Genomic DNA, 8,863 nt, shown 5'->3' on the forward strand with positions numbered 1-8,863 from the left:
AATTTTAAAGATTGAGGATAAATGTGACTTTCTTCCATTTTCTTCTATTTTATTTTAAAGATTTAGAATGAAAATTAAAAATTTTAAAGATTAACGAATTATACGCCCCAATAATAATAGGGTGGGGGCTATTTTCACCCTATATTAGCTAATCCACCCCTTTTATAAGTGGATTGGCAAAATGATCCTTAAATTAATCATCCTAAGTCAAGCAAATTTTTGTTAACCTTCTTTTTCATGCCCATAAAAACCTATTTCCTAATTTATCTTCACTTGTAATAATTTTTGTTAACTTTTGTATTTTTTTTAGAACACGTTATCGTATCTTACCTTAATTTTGTTTTCTTTTTAATACATACTAGGGAAGGAGCTGAGCAATGCTGCGTAATTTCGAAAAGGTTTCAATCAACAATAATTTTTTTTCGTATGATTGAAATGAGAGAAAGAATATTAGTAATATTGAAAAGAAAAACATTACTAAATTAATATAGTGTGACTTATTTTAAAATAGATAGAACATTCTAATTTTGTAATTATCATAATCTGATGAACATATAAATGTGGAGAAAAAAAGAAAGAAATTTGATCAAATGATATGATTAGTACGAAAAGACAATAGCGCAAATCAAATTTTAAAAATACATATTAAATAATTTTTACATAGAAGAGCAACATATATATATACTAGAGGTCCAAATAATATTGTAAGATTGAAAATTAAATTAATATTTAAATATACCATATCTAATTTATATTACATATAATATTGCCACTATTTATTCATAAATAAGATTTAAGTTTAGCTAATTCATCTGGAAAAACATACATGAAAATAGGAAAAAAATCCAAATCTATTTTAAAAGTATATGGAACAAAGAAAAATGACATAAATATAGAAATAAAATAATAATAGTTTCAGAGGAAAAAAATTCATAGGATAGGTACAGTGGTACTTGAATTTATAAAGTAAATTTAAGGAGTTTTTACCTAAAATGACCCATAATTTACCCATTTTGTCAAATCTATCATATTTTTTTTGTCAAATCTATCACATGGTTTACTTTTTGCATCAAATCTATCACGGCGTTATCTTTTCCTTCAACATCTAACGGCCGTGCTGACGTGGCATGTGAAGAGATAGTGGGTCACACTTGTTACGTGAGCGCCACGTCAACACGGCCGTTAGATGTCCATGGAAAAAATAACACAGGGTTATATTTGATGCAAAAAGTAAACTATAGGATAGATTTGACAAAAAAAGCAAATGATAGATTTGACAAAACGAGTAAACCATGAACCATTTTAAGTAAATTCTCTTAAATTTAATAAAATTGACTCATTTTATACTTAAAAAAAAGAATTAACTCATTTTATTATGTCATATGTATTAATTTCTAATTATGCTGAGTCTTTTAAATATATATATATAGAGAGAGAATGACTTAATAATAATAATTAAACAACAAAAAAAAAGATAAATGAAAGAATTGAGGGATAGGCTAGTTCCAAAAATATCATAATGGAGAGATATTCTAATACTTTAATAACATACCGTTCATCATTATTTCTCAACAAATTTATAGAGATAAAAGTTACGTATGATATCATTTTGATAAAAAAAAATGCACGTGAGTGTTAAAATAATATTGTACTCCACTTTAGTAGGATGTTAATTGTTTTTGTTAATTATTGTATAGAAAGTTAAGACATGATTATTTTGAAACTTTTCTATGTAAGAAGAAATTACAAGAAGGGACAAAAACGAGAATTAATCAAAATTGGTGGGTAAATCTAAAAATGAAGAAAATAAAAGGGTTAGAATGAAGAAAAGCTTATAGGGAAAGGGGATTCGAGAATCCTTTTATAAATACCGAAACCTGTGAGCCAACACGAAAAGTTTTTTGAAAATTTCAGAGTTTGGACGCGTGCCAGCTGGCCATCCTCATCCGGACGGCCAGTTGTACTTTGGGTGCGGTTACTAGTAGTGCCCAAAGTATCGTACGCAGTTGCTACTCGCGCCGCATGAGCAGTGACCGCACTGCTATTCTAAATTTCACATTTTGGCAGAAGTTTGTTCAACTAGTTCGAGTTGAACTGATTTTGTCAGGAATAATAGCGTGTCCGCCCTCAAACTTATTTAAAAACTTCATTTTCACTGTTTGGGACAATTACCTTCCATGTGGTTTGATCCGTTAGATATAGGGTGTTACAACGTTAGTTTTTTTTTCATTTTCAGTCCTCAATTTTTAATCTTTTAATCATTTTGGTTCTAAATCTTTTTCTTTTATCATTCCTATCATCAACTTTCTATTTTGTTTCATTTTAGTCCTATAAAAAAATCGAAATGGAAGGAGGGATCGGGGTCGCCGATTGGCTACCCCAACCCCGAATCAACCAGGGACTGCCAAGTCGGAGTCCTCGATTGATTCGGGGTTAAGGTCGCCAATCGGCGATCCCGACCCCTCCACCAAGGTTGTCGGCGTCCTCCATGGTTACCGGAAACCTACGTGAAGGGGTCGGGGTGGCCGATTGGCGGCCTCGACCCTTCCTTTCATTTCGATTTTCTTTATAAGACTAAAATGTAACAAAATGAAAAGTTGAGGTAATAATGATAAAAGAAAAAGATTTAGAATCAAAATGATTAAAAGACTAAAGATTGAGAACTAAAAATGAAAAAAATTAATATCATAACTCTCTATGTCTAATGAAACAAATCACATGGGATTAATTGTCCCAAATGAAAAAATGATGTGCGATTTCTTACGATTCTAAACGGAATTTTTGTCTTTTCCCCTAAAAGGAAAAGTATTTGGGCAGGGGACAGTCGCTGCCACATGGGCCACGCGGCAGACTGCGATTGACTGGGGCTGAAGAGGGAGACGTCCCTTTGCAGAGGGACATGTGTTTCTTCTATGGGCCCCTCCAACGACTCTTGGTCTCCGGCCCGGCCGCCCACTTCGCTAGGTGGACATTAGGATCTTACTGGAGGTGCTTTTAGAAATTTAGGTATAATTTTTTATTTTTCTGTTTTCAGATTTTCTCGCGCGAATTATCCTATGCATAGCTAAATTGCCTTGCGTATCTTTTGTAAAGTCGTTAAATCAGAAAAATATCTTCCACAGTATACAAAATTTGTCATTAAGGATTATTTAACAATTAATACTTATTAAGCAGTCCTTTCATTAAAAAAACTTTTTAATGTTCCACAATATCAGACCATATCACTAATTGATCGTTCCATATAATGTTCAATATTACGTGGTGAGACATCATTACATAAGATCCTGTGGGGGAATCCCACTGATGGACAATGACTGCCAGCTTTTTCTTAGTGCACTTCAGCTGCTCATGATATATATATATATTAGGGTTAATAATGAAAACAAAATAGTACAAACTTTTCACGTTTTAATAATTTTATTACGAGCATTTTCCCTTAATTTAGAATTCCACAAACTTTCGATTTGACAACAATTCTAATATGACGTCAAATTTTTCGTTAATTTAAACTGAATCGAGGCCACAAAGAGCACCGACGGCCCTAATTGAGTGGTGGTGGCCGGAATCGAGGCTCCCACCCCAGGAATAGGAAGAACCTTTAAATTGGGAATTCTTTTGATTTCGACGGATGGAGTTACAACCCTGGCTATCATCCCCCAATTGGGGGCGCTAGTGCCCTCCTCCCGATTGGAGTCGTCGATGTCCTTTGCGGCCTCGATTCCATCCAAATTAACAAAACATTTGACGCCGTACTGTAATTGTTATCAAAGCGAAAGTTTGTGCATTTTTAAATTAAAGGAAAAAATTTGTATTAAAATTGTTAAAATGTGAAAAGTTTATACTTTTTTAATTATTAATTGTATATATTAATTTTCATTAGAAAAAGATACATCTGTTATAAGAGACGAAATCTCAATTTGCATACTACTAATCTCCATGGTCATGAGACGGGTAAGTCTGACCATACCGATCATTCAAATGGTGGTATAAAGATTTTTCACATATATAATTTTATAGTAAGTCGAACTTGGAAATTTACATGGGGGAGGTCCGTCGTTCTACTTTGAAGCTAATCCTTCTGATTTATGAGATGTCACTGTTCTGATGATTAAAAATGAGTAATCCTCATGAAAACTTTTTGTTGAGTAGAATTATTCACTTTTTAATAATAATTCTGTCGAACGTTGTATTATCGAAAGCGATTTAAATAATGAGAAAGTCATTGTCCTACAATTATAAGATTTGATTCGACAAAGATAAAGTTGTCCCTTGCCGCTGTTTCAGTAGGCGTACTTAGTGCGCTCTCCGAAAGCCGCCTATCTATGCTTGACCTTTTGGTCCTTATTTTAATTTTTAATCTTTATTTTTTATTTTTGGGTTCTTTTCACATGCACCTTCGGTCAGTTAAATTTGCCCACTAAAATAGAAAACGAGAGGAACCAGAACGAGGAAGAATAGAAAATAATATTAATTCATGTAAGAGGGTACAGTGCATGGGCGCATACTATGATTTTGTTATTAAAAGTTCAAGGTTCAGTAATTATGTAAGACTATCCATACTCGTACTAGGTATTTAAGAATTATATTTCATTATAATAATCTCATAGATCTTTCTTGTAACTAAAAAAAAATTGAATTTAGTTTCTATAATTCTTCGGTCCAGATACGAGAATCAAATTAGTATCAACAAGTGTGGTGTAATTGGCAAAAATTTGATGCCAGTTCGGGATTTTACTCGCGGTGCATGGGTTCGAAATCAACAATTGATAATATAATAAGATACATAATTTTGTTTTCTCATCTCTTGTTTCTTAAAAATTTGTAAGATATCACTAACGACGTCGATAATAACTTGGGTGAAAACAAATCATTGAATTACTCCTGTCCTAGGTTGCCCATGAAATGAGAATAAGGAAATAGAAGTGTCTTTTCCACACTACTTGACGAGATGAAATTGTTTTTTTTCTTCATTATATTCTGAGTGGGCGTCAAATGACAGAAATACAACTATGAGAAAAATGAGAAGAATTGGACGAGAGCAAAAGGAAATATTGATCGGGCATTGATCAATGATGAATTCGTGAGTACGCACGGATTAGAACATTCATAATATTTGACAGAAATGCAAAAGGATACCATTTTTCCTTTTATTCTCCATCGGCTGAGTCATTCTATCCTATGCTGCCTCATCATCATCTTGACTCTGTTTAAGCGCACGAGCCGAGCAGTTGGTTTGACAATAAAGAACAGGAACACACCAATGAAGGTAAGACAAGTTAACTACAGCATGTGGGGATTTTGCAGGCATCGTCCATGAATCGAATACAATGTGCACCCTTACTCTACTCACAGTCAGTCCCATCGACAGATTGCATCTCAAGATTTTGATCTGCAGTAACTACCCAACTGGTGGGAATTTTTTCATTAAAAGTAATCGTATATCTATTATAGTAATATACTAAATCAAATTGCAATTATTTTAATTTTAACAATTTTATTAAAATTATATTTGATAAATTTACCATTGGCTATAATAATAAATACTTTTACTTGAAAATTAAATGTTCTTTATACAATACTAAAACTAAATTCATCATCATTCAATTTGATATAAATTTGAGCTTCAATGCTGGTCAAAAGAAATCATAAGTTTTGTGACAATTAATAGTAATGGTTTTATTATGATTATTAAATTCTAAATTACTTTAATTGCTTGAAAATCTCTATATAAGTCAACTTTGCATCCCATCTGCACATTGTTGTAGGCAAGTTGAGAGCATGTTTTGCCAACATTCACACAATCTCTTGGCCTAAGTGTTCATTCTCATTTATTGGCGAAATATTTACAAGGTATTTTCATGTGGTAACTCATTTCTTCCAATTAGGTTCTAATTTAGTTTTCATTTTTTAAGCACACTTCAATTGGCTTATTTACATGAAAGTTTAACAAGAAGAGAGTAGATTATCAAGTAAATAATAAATTAAGGTTTCATTTTTTTTAGAATTTTTAATATTGCCGTCTTATCCAAAAATATCTACATGAGATAACCTTATTTACAAAAGAGAGCAATGAAAATCTTTTCAGACATATTATATTAATTTTTGAATCTTTATCCCTGTTCTTGTAAAAAATATTAGCAATGGAGTCGTCTAATATCATAGAATTGAGCCATATTATCATACTTACTAAGTCATATAAGAAACTAAATTTTATTCATTAAAGGAGAAATTATATTAACAATTTTATTTAACAAAGTTGTAGCAAGAAGCCTACTGATTTATAAATATTTTCTAAAACAAAATAATCTATCTTGAAATATTATTAGCTTTTTAGAAGACTTTAAGATTGGTTGTAATTTAACTTTCTTTCATACTTCAAATTTTATTGAATTGAATAAATTCCTATATTTTATTTAATATATATTATTGAACGATTTACTGTTGTACTTCCATCAAATAAAATCAGATGCCTGACTTTTTGGGTCTTTAAAATTATTTTCTCGGAAATTAAAATAGTGAATGAATGGATCTATATGAGTATAATACCCAAACTTTAGCTAATATTCTCTCAAATAATTATATGTTTTCATAAGTTTGATATTACCCATATTAAGATTTTATATAGTATAAAATAAATTAGCTATAAAATCCACATTAACAATTATTATTGAATTCAATTTCTTATGTTGTAAATATTTAAATATAATTTCGTATCATGAATTTTTTTAAATAAAATCCGTGCAAGGCACGGGCCTAAATATTTAGTTCCCCTGAAAATGCTTGTTTAGTTGCTTACTGAAAAATGCTTGTTTAGTCAGTATATGGCACAAAAGAAGAATAAAAAATAACTTGTGAAGGGTAGATAAAATTTTGATAGAAAGATTAAGGAGGATTATTTTGAAGAATATACATGACAGGTAACATAAATTTCCGGAGCTATAGCATATTTAAACCAATTATTCTGAAAATTATAAAGCATTTGTCCTTTGAACCCGAATTACTCCCATTAGTATGAACGGTCATTATATTTTTATATATGGAATAATATAAATATATATTAAATTAACTTTTTAAGAATTAATTTTTAATACAAATAATTGGAGCCAGGAAGACATAAAAAATGAAAGAAACAAGTCAACATGAAAAACAAAAACAATGGGATTTGAGATGTGTTTTTTTCGTCTGCTCTCTTGACTTCGTCGTTTTTAGTCGGTGCCACCAAAAGCACTTGCACTTATAGCTTGTGGTATATATGATGGATTAACGGGGACCAAACACATGAATGCACTAAATCTGAAAATAATTAAATTTGAAATATCTGGTTTCAGTTTAAAGTATAGCTAGTTCATTTTTTGGATAAGTGGTATTGCCACTGCATTATACCAATATAAGACTGATTGTTACGAACTTATTTGAATTAGACATATAGTGTAACATTTCATACTATATGTGCAAAGAATTGAACTTGAAACCTTTAGTTTCAGATTACGGTATAATCACTACATTCTTGGATAAAGTGTTATTGTCACTACTTTACACCATATTGTCATTAGATTAACTCTTACGAGCTTACCTAAATCATACATATAAAGTAACCTTTCTCTCCATGACATGTTAGGTGAAAGATAAAGTTACGAGTGCCAAAATGCCATTGTGACCTAGGACATGCCTTATCAAGTGTATGAGTGAAACTGGATACGCATCTCTTGGAATTTTTTTCAACGAAAAAAAATTGTGAAAGATATTGTTCTTGCAATTTCAAGGGGTCGAACGTTAAAGGTGATTTTTTCTCTTAACAAGTGCGTTTGTTGAAAGTCGAATTTGTATTTTCCTTTTTACAGGAATTAAAGCCGTTTACCATTTAACCAATTCTTTATTGGTATACGTCTCTTGAAATTTAATGGTGCGTTTGGTTTTAGAGTTAAGTAGAGTTGAGTTTTGATTTTAATTTGGTTATAATTATTGTGTTATTGAATTATGAAAAAAAATATGAAAAAATAATGAATAGTTGAGAAAAAGTAACGATTGTATTGTTAAATTGTGGAAAAAGTAATGGATAGTTGAGATAATTTAATATTAAAAATTGAATTGAATGATTAAAAAATTAAAGAAAAAGGAAAAAGTAATAATTGCATCGTTAATTTTTATTGTGTAATGAGTAGAATTAAAGTTAGAGTTAATATTTTAAAAACGCAATTGTAAAAACAAACGAAGCGAGAAATAAGAAAGATAAAGGAACTTTAATTCTAGGTTGAACATGTGAACTTCGGTACTAGATTGTACTCGATCAGTACACATCCAACCCTTCCTATTGGCATTAGGCGTTGATACAAGCAAGCGATGCGGTCGAGTATACCAGAGGCATCCAAACGAGTCCGCCGATGCAAATTTACTAGCAAGACCTTATTCATCAATCGAGGATGAATCGCACGATTCTACTCCATTTCCATTTCATTGCCCCAAACATAACATCATCAAATCGTATCATCGATGCCTGCAATCGACTCAGTCCCAGAAGAAAGAGAGCGACTTGACGAGCTGGTCTGGCCTGGTCCATCTCCCTGACGGTAACGGCGCGAAGCTAACGGCAGAGGAAAACCTTTTCAACGAAAGATCCGGTCCAGCTCACAGCCTGACTTTTGCTTCTGCCACGAGCGTGCGGGATTCCCCCGGATTTCCGAGGGCATTCCCGTCATTTCGCCCGAGCTTTGACCGCTTATCATCCCACGTCCCTTCCCTCTCGGTAAAAAAAGAGAGAGAGAGAGAAAACGCATTAAATACGTAACACTGAATATCAATAATAATAAATATTTGTAATTAATTAATAAATGTTTGGAATTTTTCGACGGCACAATTTTTTTTT

Source organism: Punica granatum, chromosome 7 (genome assembly GCF_007655135.1).
Source record: "Punica granatum isolate Tunisia-2019 chromosome 7, ASM765513v2, whole genome shotgun sequence".
Lineage (NCBI taxonomy): Eukaryota > Viridiplantae > Streptophyta > Magnoliopsida > Myrtales > Lythraceae > Punica > Punica granatum.